Source organism: Leptinotarsa decemlineata, unplaced genomic scaffold (assembly GCF_025532065.1).
Source record: "Leptinotarsa decemlineata unplaced genomic scaffold, Ldec_3_MD MMD2_tig00026328_RagTag_RagTag, whole genome shotgun sequence".
Taxonomy (NCBI): domain Eukaryota; kingdom Metazoa; phylum Arthropoda; class Insecta; order Coleoptera; family Chrysomelidae; genus Leptinotarsa; species Leptinotarsa decemlineata.
The window spans coordinates 25,165,651-25,187,028 of NW_027412688.1; the positions used below are offsets into that span (position 1 = coordinate 25,165,651).

A 21,378-nucleotide genomic window follows, 5' to 3' on the forward strand; every position below is an offset into this window, starting at 1 on the left:
TCTTTAATGTATCCATTCAAATTCGGTTTTAGTAAAGATAATTTTGTTTTAGGTTTTTGTTTAAGCATCAATTCAGCAGGTGATAACTGAGTAACACTGTGTGGAATATTCCTATAGAAGAAAAGAAAATTGTCAAGTTTTTCTTGATTTGTCAGACATTTTGTTTTATCATCATAGAGTTGTTTCAAAAAATTATTCTTGAACGTCTGAATATATCTTTCAGTTATACCATTTGAAGATGGATGCAAAGGAGGAGATTTCAAAACTTGGACTCCATTAGATGTACAGAATAAAATAAAATTTTTCGAGCTGAATGGAGGTCCATTGTCTGTATAAATTTCATCGGGTAGACCGAAAACAGCAAAAGATTGTCTTAAACATTATATTATATTTGATGCATTAGTAGATCTGAGTATCCAAGCCTCTATCCATTTACTGTGTGCATCTATGAGAATAAGAAAATTAATGTCATTCTTTTTTGCCAAATCCAAATGTATTCTTTGCCATTTACGTGTACACCATGACCAAGAAGTAAGAGGAGCTTCAGGAATGTTTGTTGCATTCAATTGACAACATTCACATTGTTTTACTAAATCTTCAATATCTTTGTTCAAGTTGTTTCAATAAACATATTGTCGAGCTACCATTTTCATTTTAACAACTCCAAGGTGTTGATCATGGAGTAAATACAAAACTCTTTGTTGTAAATGTGTCGGTATTAAAACTCTATTAATGTAGGTGATACATCCTTGATCTAAATTAAGGTATTCTCGTATTCTGAAATAAGGTAATAAATCTGGATTTTTATTTGATATTGGCCAACCATATAAAATGAAATCTTCAACTCATCTGAGTGTATTGTCTTCCAGAGTTTCTTTAGCAATATCTCTGAATGATATTGGCAATTCTTTTACTATTGAAAAATATTTTATAGTCTCTCCACTACTCTCAGATTTGAGTGGGAGCCTAGAAAGTCGGCAATTTTTTACCTTCCTTATGTTTGATTTCATAATCATACCCCGAAAGTATAACTGCCCGGCGTTGTACTCTGGCAGCAGCCAAAGGGGGTAATTGTTTGGAAGGTGAGAGTAAATACTGTAAAGGTTTATGATCATTGATTAATGTGAATTTTCTGCCATATAAATAATTATGAAACTTTTTAACACCATGGATTATACTAAGTGCTTCTTTTTCTAACTGACTATAATTTTTCACTGCTGATGAAAGTGTAGCAGAAACATACATTACCGGTCTTTCACTCCCATCAGGTACTACATGAGCTAATATAGAGCCTATTCCATATGGGGACGCACCTCAAGTCAATGTAATTAGATATATAGGATTGAAAGCCATCAAAATGTTCGAGCCCAATAAGAATTTTTTACTAGTCTCGAAACATGTATTTGTTTCCCGATTCCAATACCATGAAACGCCTTTCTGCAGTAGTTTATAAAGAGGTAATAATTTCTCTGATAACTTTGGTATAAAATTTGAATAATGCAACAACCCTAAATATGATTGTAACTGTTGAACATTTTCTGGTTTAGAAGCTTCCAAAATAGCTTTAATTTTTTGATTAGTAGGTTCAATACCCTTTTCTGAAATTATGTGACCTAAAAATGTAACCTTTTTCAGAAAGAAATTACTTTTATCTAAATTGATACGAACATTATAGTTTTTGAACCTATCGAACACAAGTTTTAATCTATTTTCCATTTCCTGATGATTTTCAGCGGTTATAAGACAATCATCTGAATAACAATGCACCCCAGATATATTCTTCAGAATTTGTTCTATTACCGATTGAAATATATGCCGTGCAGATTTAACATAAGGATTTAACCAGAAGGGGTATTTATCGTTAACAACCTTTTGCTTTCATCGCTAATCTCAATTTGGAAATAGGCATTTTTCAAATCCACAACTGAAAACAATTTTCCCCCAGACAATGAAGCAAATATTTCCTCAGCTGTGGGTGAAGGATAATACTGGTTTTCGATGACTGGATTGATGGTAGATTTAAAATCTCCACGAATCCTGATTTTGCCATTAGGTTTAGGAACCACCACTATCGGACTAGTCCGTTCGGACATTTCAACTGGTTGTAAAATTCTTTCTTTGACTAAATTTTCAATTTTCTCTCGTACTCTATCTTTCAGGGCATACGGTATTCTGTAAGGTTTACAAAATTTTGACGTCACGTTATCTCTCACCTTTACATTCGCTATGAATCCTTTTATACACATTCTCATACTCATTATTCAATATCTTTATAAAATCTTCCACTTCATTGCTACAAACATTATTATTTACCATCATTGTATCATAAAATTCAAACTTTTCTCGCCAGTTAGGCATCAGAACATTCAACCATGATCTTCCTAGCAACGAAACACCAGACTCAAAATCAATCACTTTCAACTCTAGACTCTTACTGCACCCATTTTTCATACATTTGACATCAACGGTAGTTTTGAAAACCAAATCATTCACTTGGCCAAATAATGTTTTAAGTTTCACATTGTCAATTCAACTGTAGGAAAAAACTTTTTGAACAGTTCCATAGAAACAATAGAACTATCAGAACCTGTATCTAATTCAAATTCAATAATTTTTCCTTCAACTGAAAGTTGAAAGTTGTACCATTACTCGACTGATGAACTTCTTCAATGCCTTTGATTATGGAATAAAATACTTCTTCCTCTGCGTTATCTGAGTTTTCTTGTTTTGCCTTTAGGTTTTGATCTTCAAAACCACCCTCGAATTCTTCTACAAAATGGACACGTTTCTTGCACATGGGGGATTTTGACGTATGTCCTATGGTATTGCAAGAAAAACATTTCCATTGCGTTGCAGAACATTTTGAATTATTCATATGTAATCGCAAACATCGTTTACACTTTATATTCATTGACTGCGATGAACCACTACTGACTGGACTGGAACTTGACTGTTTGAATCTTGACCTAAAATGACTTTGACTCTCAACTTTATTCACCAAATCAATTCCCATGATTTTGGCTTTGTTTTCAGCGAGTTCCATAATTTGAGCTATGTGTCGGTTAAATTATGGAAAAGTTGCGTATTTCGGAGACTTATTTAATGAAGTAAAGAAATCGAATATAGCTCTCTTGGTTCTGGAGATATATAGGGAAAACAAAAAAATCCCAAATTATTTTTTTGCCCATATCTTCTTTATTCGCAGACATATTGAAAATCTGTCCACATTTTGCTATTGGCACTTGATGTGGGCTCTCAGAATATATCCATGAATGCTTTATACAAGGTGTCATCTGACTTGGGCCACCCCCATCTTTGAATTTTTAAATACGGACCTGTATTTTTTGTTGTAGTTTTTGGATCGTAGACGTTCACTTCATACTGAGAAATCAAATTAAATTTTATATTTCTGGATTTTTCGGTAATATTCGATTATAATTGTGTGAATTATTCCCTTTTAAATTACGGCCCTGGAAATTGGTTGACTGAGTTGAATAAAAACACAATAACAACTTTCACGTCTTCATATGTATCGTGGAGTTTCTCAAGAGTTTTTTTTTTTATTTTTAGGTACCTATTCATATTTTTGCCATTGCTCTGAGAAAACCTTTTTTGATTATCTGAAACATATCTACAACAAACATATATTATATGTGTTTTGATGAGCAGAAAAAAATGGTAGCAATAATAACATCGGAAACGGAACATTATAATTATAATGAAAATTGAAATGAAGTAAGTCATTTATATACACAAAAAAATTAATTGTGCAATAAATGTTCCATTTCGAGACAAATAATGGGACGATAAGATGGTCTGCAAGATCACCAGATCTTACTATTTTGGACAATTTTCTATGGGGAACATTGAAAATAGGATTTACGCTGGCAGAGAGATAGAAAATGTGGAAGACTCGGGATTGAGGATTTTGAATGATTTCGCAACAATGCAGCAAATAAGTGTATTAAGGGTATTAAGTGTATTAAACCGAGTTTAAAAATGTCTCGAAAAGGAAGGACTCCAATTCGAACATTTATTGCGCCAATAATTTTTTGGATACCTATATAAATTACTTCATTTCAATTTTCATTACAATTATAGTGTTCGTTTCGGATGTTATTATTGCTACCATTTTTTTCTGCTCATCAAAACACATATAATATATTTTTGTTGTAGATATGTTTCAAATAATCATAAAAGGTTTTCTTATTCGAAGTTCATTGTAGAAAACGCTCAGAGCAATGGAAAAAATATGAATAGGTACCTAAAAATGAAAAAAAAAACTCTCGAAAAACTCTACGACACATAGGGAGACGTGAAAGTTACTATTATGTTTTTATTCAACTCAGTCAACTAATTTCCAGGGCCGTAATTTAAAAGGGAATAATTCACACAATTATAATCGAATATTACCCCGAAACATCCTGAAATATAACATAACAAAATATAACAACAAAAATACAGGTCCGTATTTAGAAATTCAAAGATGGGGGTGGCCCAAGTCAGATAACACCCTGTATAAAAGATTCATGGATATATTCTGAGAGCCCACATCAAGTGCCAATAGCAAAATGTGGACAGATTTTCAATATGCCTGCGAATAAAGAAGATATAGGCAAAAAAATAAATTGGGATTTTTTGGTTTTTCCTCCAGAACCAAAAGAGCTATATTCGATTTCTTTACATCATTGAATAGGTCTCTAAAATACACAACTTTGCCACAATTTAACCGACACTCCATCTCTTATCGTTTACGAGATCCCCATATACAGAAACGAATTTGAATAGCCCTGTAAATTAATTGTCTTACTTAGCTATCCAAAGGTTGGCTGAATGCTTAAACCCGTTAGGGTATGCACAAACAAAAATAAATTTTGGTAATTATAAAAATAATAATGGGAATTATTCAACTTTGGACCAAGGTCCTTGGTCTTCCACCATATCCACCATGTATAGGAATATTCAATACAAATGAAAGTAAACAACACTTATTGTGCTTATTGTTTTCTACTATTTTTTTTCTATCTTCACGGCCTGAAATTTCTCAACTTTTCCAAGTCGAAAAAATAGCAAAAAGTTGTGAATTTTGTTAAATTGTCACTCCAAAATTTGTGGACTGGTCAGATTTGTTCTCTTACTTGGGAGAAATTAAACTTTTTTGAAGATTTCAAACAACTCAGAATTATCTTCAAGTTATGCATATTGGAAAATCCCAACCTTCTCCTGGTTCTTTCCCTTTTTTTATTACCTCACCTTTTCTTTTTTTTATTTTTATTCATTTTTTTACTATTATTTTTTTCTATCTTCATGGCCCAAGTTTTCAAACAACTCAGAATTTCAAAGTATGGGATCTCCAAGTTATGTATGTTGGACAATCCCAACCTTCTCCTGGTTGTTTCCTTTTTCTTATTACCTCTCCCTTTCTTTTCTCTCATTTTAATTTTTTTAATTTTCATTCATTTTTTTACTATTATTTTTTCTATCTTCACGGCCCAAAATTTTCCAACTTTTTTCCAAGTCGAAAAAGCAGGGGGGAGGCTCTCCCCCAATGTTCCCATGGCGACGGCCCTGATGAAGATCATTGTAATTAAGCATTAATTATCACTCTCCTTGATGCAATAAGTATTGAAGGTTATCAGAACGGCTTCAGCTTATTTATTTGTCGATTTGAAGTATCATCATTTTTCAGGATTAAGATTATCAACAATCAGAACAGCGTAAACTTGTTTTCAATCACTGCAATATTAAGTGAGCACTTGAAATCTTTCAATGTCTACTTACCTAGTAAACAAAATATTATGTCTTTTCTGTTTGACTTTCATAATTATTTCACCGATGAAAATTGTCAAATTCAACAAAAAACAATGAACATCGAGGGAATTACTCATTATGTATTTAGTGCATTCTCAAAAAAATTCTCATGTTAGACTATCGGTCTGATGTCAGAAGGGTTGGGCGATAAGTTGTTATTAAATAACTAGACAGGGTATGACAATGATAACGAAACCAAGGCGGAGTTGATGTTTAGAAAAAAAATCGTCTTCGCAGTACTGGTGATGTAGCAGTAGTAGACAAAATGTTTGGAACTACAATGACATTTATAGGATAAACAAATTACTAAACTCACGAATATTGAAGTTATACGAGTCTCCTCAAGACGATCCGTTGCGAAGCCAACCTTCAACATCGATCGCCGGAAGGGCTTCGTCCTTTGCTCTGCGTTGTTGGACTCGGCTGTCATTTGAACAGTGTAGACTTTGGACATCGCATATGGTCTCTCAGGCTTGAGTCAGTTGAGTTGTTGAGCCTAGCACCACTGTTGCGACTTTGGCAGGTCGAAACACTGCCGTTGGTGTTCGGTCACGAATGTTTCGTTTTTGGGCTCTGATTTCATCATCTGGCGATACTGGTTTAGTTTTATTATGCATTATAGTACTTAAGCGACCTCACGAAAATTTTAACGGACTTGAACCGTGTGTGACCTTTGATGGTCACTCCAATGATTTTCTTCGACCAATCCATCTGTCAGAAATGGATTTATTTCAGTAATGACAAACAGCAAACGTAACAGTTGGACTGGAAAGGATTTTTTTAATGAAATTTTATTTTATTTATTCAATATAGTCATAGCAGTTATACAATTTTTGATACCATTTTTACGATTAATTCGATTTGTCTTTAGCAACAAAATATGCCTCAGTTACGACGATTACCTTTCCATCGGCGTTAAATTCCTTTCCAGTAAGCATTCTTTTGAGGTCTGAGAAGAGAGAAAAGTCGCTGGGGCCAGCTCTGGAGAATACGGTGGATGCGGAAGCAATTAAAACCCCAATTCATACAATTTTGCCATCGTAAGTGATCCATAGGCGTACATAATTGAGTCGGTTATCATTTATTTTGAACATTCAATGATGTTAAATGATTTGATAAAACAAATCTTAAAAGACTTTCAATAATTGTATGTATATGACGAGTAACAAAAATTTAGAATATTCGCATCAGCAATTGATACTGTTTTAAAATTGAATGCCCAAAATTGTTATTACTTTTTGAATTTCGATGAAAATGTTCGATTTTTTCTATGAAAAGCACTCTTTAATGTATTATTTACCTGCACAGTTTACTTGATTGAATCAGGCATATTTTCAATTTTCGCTGGAAAAGAGGAGACGTCATTATTCGATTCGAGCTAATAGCGCTTCAAATAGATATTTACCAAAATGAATATTACTGGAGTTTTTTCCCAACACTAAACTGTTATTTTAATACCTCGACACGTGGACATTCTCAAACTTATACAATAAACTAACAATGATTCATTACATTCGCCAATATATACCATCCCTGTAGGAACTAATAGAAATATAGGTACTTGACTTGATTGAGTACCTGAATTTACAATTCACAATGCGGACGTGCCAATTTAAAAACCGGAGAGTAAATTAAATCTATTTGATCATTTAACAGGTTGCACCTGCAATGTTTATGCTTGTGAATTTCCAAGGATTCTAAATAATTGAGTTGAGTAGTGCAGAATTTCCGTATCGTTTAGATTCGGAAACTTGTGGTTGCATGCCAAGGAATGGTTTGAAAACGTCAAATCATTTTTCCTAGTCTGAAGGACTTTTCATGTGGAAACAAAGCTTTATCCGGCCTATTTTTAAATCTGGTAATAAACAAAATGTGGATAATTATCGAAGTGTCTGTAGTCCGTCTTCACTTGCAAAAATTTTTGATTCATTAGTTAGTGATCAGTTGAAATTTTATTGTAAGGAACGTTTAATGAATATTCAACATGGATTCTCACAATATAAATCTACTATTACCAACTTGATGATTTTTTAACACAAAATATTGGATGGTTTGGAAAGTAAAGGGCAAATGGATACAGTGTATACGGATTTTTCAAAAGCTTTTGATCGAGTAGACCACAATATCTTATTGAAAAAATTAAAGATATTTGGATTTTCTGACTCAGCTGTAACATGGCTCAGAAGTTTCTTATGTGATCGAACCCAACAAGTTGAAGTTGGAGGCGTTACATCGGTTATAATTCAGGTGCCATCAGGGGTACCTCAGGGTTCTCACTGCGCTCCTATGTTATTCAATATCTTTATTAACGACATTGTTGAATGTTTCCATCATACTGATTTTTTGATGTTCGCAGATGATCTCAAAGTTTTCATGCCAATAAGATCACTATATGATTCAACACTAATGCAAGATGACCTAGATAGATTGGTTACATGGTGCTCCGAGAATAATTTACAGTTGAATATCGCAAAATGCTGTTTTATAAGTTTTTACAAAAGAAATAAAAAATTTGATACTTCTTATGTAAATAATGGCCATGGATTATCTTATGTTTCGTCTGTGAAGGATCTGGGTGTTTTTTTTGATGAACAACTTCAATTTTTAGACCACTTGAACTATATTGTGGTAAAGGCGGTAAAATGTCTTGGATTTATTCTACGACATGGTAAACATCTGTCCCTTCAAGTCTTAAGGATAGTTTACTTGTCTCTGGTAGTATCAATATTAGATTATGGCTCAATGATATGGTCTCCATTTTATGACAATCAGAATCTTACTCTTGAAAGAGTTCAAAACAAATTCCTAAGATTTTATGCTTATAGAATGAGTATACCTGTTATTGACCATGATTATAGCAACATTTTAGAAATCCTTAATCTCAATCTGTTGAGAAAAAGGAGGGAAAACTTTGATCTAATTTTTATATACAAGTTACTGAATGGCTTAATTGTTGCTCCTGAAATTCTAGAAAATATTAATTTCAATGTCCCAGACAAAATTCTAAGGTCCAGCGATTTGTTTCACTTACGGTTTCATTCTACAAATTATGGCTTACATAACCCTGTTGATGGTACACTTCGACTTATTAATGAAAGAAAATTGGAAGTAACTGGTATGTCTCTCACCAAATTCAAAAACAATCTCTTAACTGCATGGTAGTATTATGATATGTATTTTATAATTACTTAAGTTAATGTAGTGTAGTATATTACTTTATTATATAATTGTTAATTTTATTCTCAAATGGGGGTGATCCCGTAAAATAAATAAATAAATAAATAAATGTTCAGCATATCATTTTTGAAAATTTCGGCCACATTGTCCCACATAAACACTATTACACTCCAGACACTTAAGCTTATAAACTCCAGATTTTTCCAGCTTGTCGACCTTATCTTTGACATTCAAAAGGAAATGAGATAACCTGGCATGTGGTCTGAATGCTACTTCCACATTGTTTTTTCTGAAAAAACCTGCGATTATTTCTGTTCTTTTTCCAAAATATGTTACCGTTACCCATTTCTTGATTTCTGGTTGTTTGACCTGAGGATATATTAATATGTAAGTGAATTCCCAGCTTTGTTTGCTGAATAACTAAAAAAACATAGAAATTTTCATTTCTTTTTTCATTATGATCTCCTACCACGTAGTGACGGCTACATCCATTAATGTATACTCAAAATGGCTACTGCAGTTTTCTCTACAGTAAAACGAATGAGCAAATTTTCTTTTTCTCTCCTACACCAAAATCTTTCTCGTATACCGTTGATACTCTGGTGGAAATGTGTTCGAGAATGACGGGAGTTTCAAAATCATCAATATATAAATTCAAGAATGAGAGAAAAAATGAGGCTGTCAAATTACCAAAACCATCTTTAAGAAAAAACTGTGCCTGTTGATGAAAACTAAAAGCTTGCAATTGAAAGAACAGTACACTCATGTTATTTTAAGAAATAAATACTGATTCTCGACAAAATAGTAGGAGCCCAAAGTAAGTCTCCAGTGATAGGTAGAATTCAATACAGGATATTCTTAGAAGAATTGAATTTCAGCTAAAAAAAATAAAACAGAAAATCGTTCTTGATCTAAAACTATGAAATTATATGCTGAAGGAGACATTACCTAAAGCAGATAGAAGAGTTACAACGTGAGAATAGAAAGATTCATTTTCTGAACGAAAGGTGGCAATTTAGGCGCTCAGCTCATTTCAAGTCTTCTCAAGAATGGTAAGACGCTGTCTTACGCACTCAAGGAGCTAAGTACTCTCTAGCTTGGGTACCCGAACAAGAGGGTCACAAAGGTAATGAGGAGGTCGATGTTCTAATCCGTGAAGGCGCATCCAAGGCTATGATCGGCCCAGAACCCTTCTGCGGGGTAGCGAAAGCATGTATAAAGACATCCATGAATTCATGGATGCAAGCCGAATCTATAGATTGGTGAAATAAGTTGCCAGGAAAGTGTTCATAAAGAAACCATCGCCCAGATTCACAGAAGACCTGCTAAACCACAACCGTAAGGCTGTAAGGGTCTACTAACGGGGCATAGTCGACTCAGGAAACATATGGGCAACATGGGTTTGACAGAAGAAACCCAATGCAGGTTCTGTCAGGAAGAGGAAGAAACCGCACTGCATGTGCTCTGTGAATGTGAAGCGATAGCAAGGCTGAGACACGCAAGATGCAGGAAAGGGAATCCAGAGGCTGCCAGCTATATGAAGGGGTCAGTGTTAAGTCTATGGAGTTTCATCAAAGAGATCAAGGTAGACAATGAGCTCTAACAACCAAGGAGAATCACAATTGCTCTGAAAAGGTTCCACTGAATCAGGCCATGGGCTAGTTCCCCGACAATCTAATCTAATTTTACTAGTTTCAAAAATAATTTTTTATTAAATACCCAAATGCACATTTCTACAGGTAATGAAACGACCTGAAAGTTCAAATCTGATGATTCAAATCACCCTTTACTATTAGGAAACAGAGTATAAAACAATATTCCTCAACGTTTTTCCCCTAAGTAATTGGTCGGGTCGAAAATAAAAATGAACAATACAGAATAAATACTTTTCCACCTATCGATTAAAGAAGCTAGATGACTCGTCTTTTGGGTCATATGTTGGATCATTTTGATAAAAAATGATAACTATATAATTTTCCTTTATAGTTCTTCACGTTCGAAACCATTTGGTCCTCTTGATCAAAGCAGAACTCAAAATAAAAAAATATACCTTATGCTTCGAATGATTTGGAATTATTGAAAGCCGCCTCTGTGTTAGATTTTACCCATATCTCAACGAAATCCGGGATTTATACATAATAAATAAAATCAAGTCACAACAAACACTATCAGAATATAAATAACCTCTTCCAACTTCGACTGTGTAATTTAATTCCATCATGTTAACTGTTATAATATTCACTTGTATCATCACTGTAGTCGTTGGAGAAACCGAGTCTTCAAATTGCAGCCTTCCAGCAGATTGTGATCGTCGTAAATGTCCAATTCCAGGATGTGCTCCAGGTTCCTTATACAGCGAAAATGACCCGTGTGTGTGCTGTCCCAGATGCCTGGTAATTAAAAGTGAGTTATTCAGTATAAGAAATGATTATACCAATTCGTCAAGCATATGGTGTGTCCCAGCAAAAATGTATTGTTTCCTACTTTAACTTAGGAAACAATGAAAATTTCCCGTCAGCACTGTTTTGGATAACTTATTTTTTCAATCTCTACAAAAAATATTCCTGTTTCAAATCATCATTGTGTTTTCAACCCAGAATACCCTACTTCAAAATCTTCGATAGGAGTGAAGCTCAGAAATCGTATCTTTGGACCATCTAATGGTATACTGAAGAGATTGTTGATTGGTCGATAATTGGTGCAAGATTTTCACTTTAATGACCGCAGCATCCTTTCCATAAGGTATCTGGAAATAAGCTATATCTGACGATACATTAGATTTAGCTATGCAGAACTCAAGAATTTGGTTCGAAGCAGATTCACGAGATATCCTAGCCTCCTACAATTGAGAATGGGAAATGTTCCTTCTGACGAAAATCAAGTAGTTTTCATAAAAGAGCTCTAAAACAACGCATTTTAAACTTATCATATCAACCTTTTTCTTCAAAAAATTATTTAAATACTTAAAAAAAGAGGAATGAAATAATGCATTCAACATTTAAAGGGATTCGTTTCTATTTCACCATTTGGCAACATCGGTTATAGCTAATAAAGGACAATGAATCTGTTACCTGTATGAGACAAACAAAGATGACATATTTCAGAGGCGTGCTGTTCTGTTTACTTATGTTCCGAGTTCCGAGACATTCTGTGACATATGACATTTTGTGCATCTAACCTATCTTCCTCTATACTAAAACCAATAATGATTGAGAGTAGAAGTAAGCCCAGTTGACAGCAAATCGCTGGCGTGCTTAATAATTTTTGAGAGGGTTGAGAATGAAAGAAAAATTCTTAGTACAATTAGTTAAAATATTCATACACATTTTTTATTTATTTCATTAAAACTTTGCAATGTCGTAATTTACCTAATCGTTGTAGTCATTAGGTGGGCCTTATGAAAACGGAGTAATAATCGTGGTAATTATAATAGGTACCAAATAAATTAACAATATTAATAAAAAACACAATATATATATATATATATATATATATATATATATATATATATATATATATATATATAACTTTTTTTCCCTATTGGGTTGCAGCAATTGATAAGTGAACTCTTTATAACTATTCTCAAGCTTTCGAGTAACTTAAACTCATCGTCAGGGGTACTAGAAAATACAAATTACAAATTTTTGATAAAAGAATATAATATAAATGTAAATGAACAAATTTTCGTCTAATCTTCAACCTCAGATTCGTCACTGTTGCTACCGCTATCATCAAAGTGAATTATGATTGGTTCAATATTGTGTTCAATACGTTTGTCTACGTCCCACATTTTTTGCTCCTCTTTTAAAACATGCTGCATGCATTTCTTCCAGTCTTCTGCAGAAACAGTTCGAATAGCTTCTTGTAGGTGATGTTGCACGTCCACTAATTTAAATGTTCTGTTTTCTCGTGCCACATATCCTTTTACTTGCGCCCAGATTAATTCTATTGGGTTTAATTCGCAGTGGTATGGTGGTAACCTTAAAACTGTAATTCCACGACTTAACGCCATTTCATCCACAGCGAATTTTTTATATTTGTCTGTGTGTAATTTTGTTAGCTGAAGTAGTTCTGCCTTTAAACTATCTTTGTTATATTGGATGTTCTTCTTAATTAACCATTCTTGAATTGCTGCTTTTTTCCATGATTGTTTCGGTAATGGTTCTAAATGTCGACTATGGTATGGGGCATTGTCCATGACGATGACAGACCCAGGTTACACAAGTTGAATGATGCCTTCAAACCATTTTTCAAACACCTCCGTTCCTCATCTCTTCATGATAGTCGCCTGTTTTCTTAGATTTAAATATTAATTCACCATTTGGTAAAAATCCACTGTCGCTTCCTATATGCGTAACTATCAGATGACTACCTTTTCCAGATGGATGTTTTAACCCAACTGACAAACCTTCAATAAAGGCTTGTCGTGCACTTGTTATATTACCATCCTGCCATACTTTTTTGACCGTATGTCCTTGGTTAACCCATGTCTCGTCAATGAAGTACAATTTTTTTTGAGCTTCCGAAATTCGTCAATTTTTCTTAGATAGTTTCTTCTCCATGCTATTATTTCTTGACGTTCAATGAGAATGCTTTTCGTGTCAACTTTTCCGTACGTAAATTTCATTTCGTGTACAAGTTTCCTAAAAGTTTCTTTACCCATTTTTGGGATCAATTCATGATCGCTAAGTGCCTCCAGAACTGTTTGTAGTGTGGGCAGCTCATTTCTGAAAAAGAAACTGTGAATAGTTCTGCGTATACTGGTTTTGGCTTCTTCATCAACTGTGATTTTTTTTCGTCCGCTACTAGTTTTTGGCGTTTGTACGTCCCCATGAATTTCTGCTTCTCTTAGTATTTTGTAAATCGATGATTTTGGTACACCGGTATAATCAGAGCACATATCAACTAATTTATCTTTTGTGATTGTGGAACTTAATGATGTAGAAATGCCCGGTTGGTTATTCGGAGGTACACATGTAGAATTACAGCACATATACACAAAGTCATCTTTTGGTGGCTGATGATCTCTTTCAAGACAGTGAAATACTCGCAGTACAATTTGTTTTTCTCTTACTGACCGAGACTCCGACCGTTTTACTTTTTTCGACGTGGAAGGCCCGACCATGTCTCTCATTTTTTGAGTAGTTTGAGAACGGTGTAGAAATATAATTATGTAACGCTTAAACACTTATTAGCACTATTATTTTCACCAATTGTTATCACAACACGTCGATTGCTGTCTAACTTAACTGTAAAACGTACAATTCACGCTGTATAATTCACAAACCAATGATACGCTCATGGCTGCAAGTACATTAGTGAGGACTGCAACGATGAGATGGAAGTTACGGTAAAGTGACAAAGACAGAAATATCGTTGCGTACAGCGTTGCCACTAGTTGTAATAAATATCTAACACTATACAGAAAATAATGAATTTTAACTGATCAGTAATCAGGAAATGTATAAGTATTACTCATTACAAGCTCATTACTGATTTTTGTCATAAATAATACCTTTTAATCGTACTAGTATTGTGTATTATCTATAATTTGCCACAACCTACAACTCTACTGCTTACTATATTTTGATTCTGCTATAAACTGGTAACGTAAAATTTAGATATGACAACGCGTTTTACTCTCAATCATTATTGGTTTTACTATATATAAATAAATAACAGAACGACTGTTGTTTATGTGGCTTGTGGAGGTGGTATTGAACTATAATTTATATTTTGCCTTAATTGTTGAAGTATAAAGATAATTTTTCTTTTTTAAAGTAGAATATCTAGTTACGTATGAATTATTTCAACTTGATATAGGCGCTGTTGCCAATATGTGAATTAGAAACAAATCCCTTTAAAAATTGAAACCCAACATTGGAAACATCAATTTGAATACTTTTCGAAGTGAATTTGAAAAACTCATGAATAAAACTCAACTTTATATGGTTTAAACTTGCATTTGCTGTAATAACCCAAATTGAGGAACATTCCCCATTAGAGAACTGAGAAGCTCTTACTCTTGATCCGATGTTACAGGGAGAATAGTTGGAATCGTTCGGTCGACTCAGTTACTTCATGGTCTATAAAAGGCTCCACGAGTAGCTAGGAAAAGGTGATTCATCATAGCAGAGCCCTGCATTACCGTAACAAAATTTTCTACTACGAGAGGAAGGCTGGTATCTCAAAGATACCATTATTGGCACTGTGTCAAACGGCACGAATACACACACCTTATGATGAGGCATCTTTTAGAAGCACTCTTACTTCACGGGTAATACTCCACCTGGCGCATCTTCGATAGTACTATAATTGATACAACATTTTTTACATAGTATGCTTCATATAATTCTAATGAAAGTTGAGGATATACACCTGAAAAATCCAGATCATTTGGTTTTGAAATGAATACTGTTATATCCTATTGTCATTTTCAAGGTTTTTTTGTTATTGTTATTCATTATAATCTATAAATGAATTCTTGATCATTACGCTTAAGAATGTTCATTAGATATTATGATTACAGTATCATCAATTAATGAATTAACGCTTTTTCGGTACTGTATATGCTTCTTGGAAAAAGAATTAGATTCTCTTTCCTAAAGTTCCCCATAAAGTAATGATATATCGTTCATTTTTCAGAAAATGGTGAAAAGTGCGGAGGAAGATTATCCAATACCATATGCGACAGTGGTCTGAAATGTATAGACGGTATTTGTAAATGAAGATTATGATTTACATGCCGTGAAGTAACTATATTGATTCATGAAACAATAAAATATGAAACAAATAAAATGTTTTTTATTATTCGATTATCAATATTCATTTGCAATAATCGAGGACGTCGATGAATGAAAGTGTTCAAAAATTAAATGGTGAATTTATTTAGTAAGTAGGATTGATTTTTCTCTTATTTCATTTTCCTAAGAACGGAAATCCTCTAAGGTCAAAACTTGTGCTAGCTGAAGATTGATGAAGTCTTTCATGAATTTCATTAGTTCGGACTTCCATTGTCTGATATTATATAATACCCGACAATGGAAGTCCGAACTAATGAAATTCATCATGAAACGTTGTCAATCACCTTCAAACAGAGGTCTTTCGTATTAACGTATGATTTCTTGCACACGGTCGATTAGGTATATCACATCGAAATTAATTACAGTGTGTCAATTTCAAAACTTACAATGGGCTACATCTCACGAACGAAAGCTGATATCGAAAAATGCTTGAAACCGTTTCTAGGATAGTAAGGGGGAACTGAAGTGACATGAAAGAGAACTCACCCCCATCAACCCCCTAGGCCCCATCCACGAAAACTCAAAAAGTTTAAATTGCAAATCCCTACTTGTGATACATCATTGAAAATACAATAAAAAATGATATCCAATGGTATGAATAATAATTGTACATACAGGGTGAAGCAATAATTGTGAAACTTTGGCTTAATTGGAATATTTAATGAGGTTTTTGTTGAACTACAAATTTATTAAAAATGTCAATTAAGTAAATGTTCAAAGTGGGTTCCGTTGTTTTGTAAACAATAATACAGCAATACAGTTTCAAGCAATTTTCGATATCAGCTTTCTTTCGTGAGATATAGCCCATTGTAAGTTTTAAAATTGACACACTGTATAGAATATACTCTAGTGAAGATATTATATCTTTATCGAAATTTGTCTGTGAATATAATTGAAATGATCATGAGAGAGTTTTGTCTAGCATGAACCTCAGAAAATTCAACTACTTTAAATATGCCGTTTTTTCAGCTTAGGCCACTATTGCTATTTCGGAAACGGTAAGCCTTATATAGTCGATTAAATTGAACAAAAGTTTTCTAATTTGGGAAACCAGAATACTCTCTTTTCAGATCGAGAATATCAGTGGTTGTTTCCAAAATTCTCGCCGAAAACTAAAATTGTCGAATTTCGTAATTTTGCTCCATAGCCACCATCTGATATGAACCAATTTGCCATGCGACGTTTCATTCATTAGATTTCATCAGCTTAATTTTTTTAAATACGAGCCCCTAGTTTTTTCATATATTTTGTAGTCACAAATTCAACCATACAAGTGAATTCCGACATTTTTCTCATCATCACTGTATGGTCATACAATTATCGGTCAGCTCATTTCATATATCCCGACTTTTTCCAACATCTTGTTAGCAAGAAGTTTTGAAGGTTACTTTTCCGTTCAAATATTTGAAAATTCGATCCAATCCGTTGGCAATCCGTGTTAGGAATTACACGTTAAAAGGTAAGACCTCGTTAGTCCTTAGCTCGCACAAGTTTCTCAACTTCTGAGAGTTGTAGTTCGCATGGGGGCGACAGCTGATTAACGGAAAAATAGATTTTAAACAGATTTTTTTAAACAGTTTGTCTTGGTTCATACGGAATGACAATGAACTTTGAGTTATTGTATTTTCTAAAAGTTGAAGATTAACGAAAAATTTTCCTGAGTCTACGTTTGTCCATTAACTAATCTACCAAATTTGAAATTGATTCCAACAAAAAAAGGAAGAATATATACGTTATGAAAATAATTAAATAATATGACTGAAAAAGCAAAAATTGAATGCTACAAAAAACAAACTGAATAAAGTAGAATTAATTCAAAAAAATTATGGAACTTGGTGAATCAAATACAAAACTGTAATGAGAGTAACAATATAACACAAATTCTTACTGATGACTATCATTTCATCACAAAGAACGGCGAAATGGCTGAAGAATTCAATAATTTTGTCTCCAATGTGGGTTCCAGTCTTGCTAAAAACATTTATACAGGGCGTGCCAACGAAAACGTGACCCCCCTGTAAGTCAGAAATGGACGTGTAATCGATAATTTCAATAAACACGTCAATTTTTATTTCTAGGGGGACTTATTTTGATATGGAATTCATACCCGAAACCACATCCCCCTGCGGTCAGCAACTACCCCCCTATTTTTTCAATGGCATGGGGGGGTCGAGTGATACATCATTTGAAAGGTCTTTTGTCTTTCTATTATTTCTGTATTTTTTTTTAATTGGTTCATTCGTTATTGACAAATTAAATGTTGATTGTTTTATTTAGGAAAAAAACAGAAAATTCACTTTCGCTCATTTTATTGAGGAAACCAACAAAAGTAATTTCAATGGCAACACAATCAACTGACCTCCATTTAGCTCCATACGATAATACAGTCCAACACACAGCGAGGAGAAACCTACAAATCGGAAATAGCAGAGCATGTTTGGAGCCATTTACATAACATCAAGTAGACCCAAGCTGAGATTATCCACAGGGAGGAACATTGGTTCAGGAGAGAATTCAAAGAAGCTGCATAAATGTTGTCCAACAACGCATTCAGCCAAGCAGGCGTAGAGATACGCAACATATGGAAAGTACTCGAATGACTTATAAATAGTCATCTCTCGGAGCAATAAGTCCAGTCATGATTCGAAGACGATTATGGATACTAACAATCGAAACCTCGTGAAGAAAGTTGTCTTGAAATCTTTTAATTTTTATTTCACCTAATTTTTATTTCATTTCAATTTCATTACACAATTTTTTGCATAATAAAATTGTTATTTTCAGCTATTTTTTAATTTCAATTTTCATTTTGTTATTTCAGAGATTTTAAATCATATCATATTAGACAATGGAAGTCCGAACTGATGAAATTCACGAGAGTTTTGTTCTGTGCTCTGGTTTTATCTAGTTGTCTAGTTGAGCTGAGAGCTACAGGAAGAGACAGAAAACGATTTTCCCTCTGGCGATCTATAACCAAGATTGCCGCGGGTACCCTCATTTATCCAGATTTGAGTTTTATGTCCATCTCATAAATGACATATTTGTAAGTGATGATATTTAAGTGGTTACTTATATTGATGATTAATGACAACCGTTTCACTTGAACTTGATATGTTCTAAATTTAAAATTGATCAATTGTACTCAGCTGTTAATTATTTTGCGAGTTGTTTTTCCCTTTTTTCTATTGAATTGTAGAACAACTCAATTTTTTTCTCGTATATGCGTCTCTGCCAGCCTGTATCCAAGGCCATGACTCAATAGGTTAGCCTTATAAGTAATCTGAGCCTGCACTTGGATCCACAACCTGTTTGCAATAACTTCATGCGTATTATATAGCGTATTATGTACTGTAAGTCTAAGATAAGGAGGGAAAATTGTTAACCGCCAATGGTTTTTTAAGGACAAAACACAAACACGCTAGGAAAATCCGTAAAGCGCTCGCAGAGCGGTGTCTGTGCGAAAGTAGCACAGTACAAAGTACGTTGAATTTTAAATAAGCTTATTTAGGTGACGTTTCGAAATTGAAGAAATTGCGAAATATTTTTGACGTTATTTGAGAAGATATTGAAAAGCAGTTCCTTACTGTCACTTTTACGGTTTTTCAAGCGAACGTTTCCTGAGAGTAGTCATCACCAATTTTATTTTATTCCTAGGGACGGAAAAAATTAATTACTCGGTATAAGTTAGCTTTTTTGGCGACAACTTTATTGATGTACCATTATAGTCGTTTGATAATTGAATTTTTGATCATTTGATTCAGTTTTGAAATGAGCAACCTTTTTTTCCTGATTTAACCAACTTTGCATCTCTTCCTGTTTTCGATTTTTATATGAGTACATAATATATAACAATAGATGACAAAGGCATATAAAATACAACTAAGCTCAAACCCCTATTCTCAATATCATATCATAATTTCACCCTTCATTCATTTGAGAAATATTTGAATTTAAAAATCTATTTCGACTATCATCAAATACAACCAGGATATTGACCACTATGTAATATTCTTTCCCATATTTTGAAATTCTAATCGGTACAATTATATGCGGATAAATACAAGCTGAAAAATCCAAGACGTCAAAATCTGAAGATTAATATAATTAATTATTAATTATGGTAGTGCTTCACCTTGATGCAATAAACAACAAAGGTTGCCAGGACCGTTTCATGATTTTTTTGCCAAATGGACTGGCTGATCTTTACGATCTTTTGAACTTTGTGGTAGTTCAACTGTATAAAATGTTTTCTACATAGAGAACAATGCATAAATGGGGTGAAATAATAAATTGGTTATTCAGATGAATAAATAAACATAAATCATAATGTGTCGCTATTCAAAGACGTTCGGTTAGGTTAAGTCCAAAGTGAATGGGTATATTCAACCCTCCACCGCAACCCGCAAGAGTTTATTGTGACTCACACCTATTCACACTCGACCAAACAAACCCAGCTTCTTAACGATGATGATTAGTTTGTATGGTGAGTGGTCTTTCAAGTCAGATGGTACGAGTACGGCTCTGCCGAACACTAAAAATCTGATTCGGTCCCAGGCGGGGCAGGCACAAAGTATGTGCTCTGCTGTTTCATCATTTTCCAAACAGAAGGGACACACAATGTCTTCCGACAGTCCGAGTCTTTGCATATGATGATTCAAATGACAGTGGCCTGTAAGAAGGCCTGTTAGACATCGTAGTTCATCCCTCCTGTAGTCCAACAACTTTTTGGTATCAAGCTTCGAATGGTAAATGAACGCCTTGGAGTGAGCTAATACTGGAAGATTCTGCCAGAAGTCCATAAATCGTCTTGCCATCCAGGTGTTCAATCTTTGTTTGGCAAAGCGATGCCAATGACAGGTTCTGGTCCGATGAAGCTGCTTGCAGCTCCCTCCTTTGCAATGGAGTCAGTAGCCTCATTGCCTTCCAGACCAGTATGGCCAGGACTGCAGACCAGAAACAATCTGTTAAGTATTCCTATCGAAGAGAGTCTTTTTTGGCAATTTGCTATCAATTTAGACGTTGCTCGGTAGGAGCCAAAAGCTTTCAACGCCGCTTGACTGTCCGAGAATATTTTCATTGACTTGTATATGAGGTTGGATTCTTCGAATCTCTCCGCACACAATTCAATATCGTAAATTTCCGCTTGAAATACAGTCGCATAGATTCAAAGACGTAAGTGAAAAATGTTCCAGGAACTATCTATAAATTAATGGATGTAGCTGTTACCACGTGGTAGGAGATCTTCATGAAAAATGAGAAACAAAACTTCCTATGTTTTCCATGTAAATGTAATTTCACCTCTTCCAAATACGATATTGTGTAGCAATCTTGTGAATGATATCTCAATTAATTTCATAAGCAATGGTTGAAGTTTAAACTAAATAGGAAAAGTGTTTTTCGTATAACTCAATATTCATACCAAAGCAGTTGTTTTGAAAGTATTTTTCCTTTCGTGTAATTCAATGTTTATATGAAAGTCGTTGTTTCGAGATGGTTTTTTCTTCCAGTTTGTGTCTGAAAGTTGATCCGTTTATTCTGTAATCGATTGCTTTCTTACTTTCTTCAGAAGATTCCCACATTTCTTTTG

At 34.0% G+C, this 21,378-nt stretch overlaps 1 long non-coding RNA gene across 1 annotated transcript; it reads left to right on the forward strand.

Annotated features, from left to right (window-relative positions):
- Window positions 1-9,432: 9,432 nt before the first annotated feature.
- On the forward strand, window positions 9,433-15,786 carry LOC111502208 (uncharacterized). Its single transcript, XR_002721701.2, has 2 exons — window positions 9,433-11,391; window positions 15,634-15,786. It is a non-coding gene; the product is annotated as an uncharacterized lncRNA (long non-coding RNA).
- The last annotated feature ends 5,592 nt before the right edge of the window (window positions 15,787-21,378 follow it).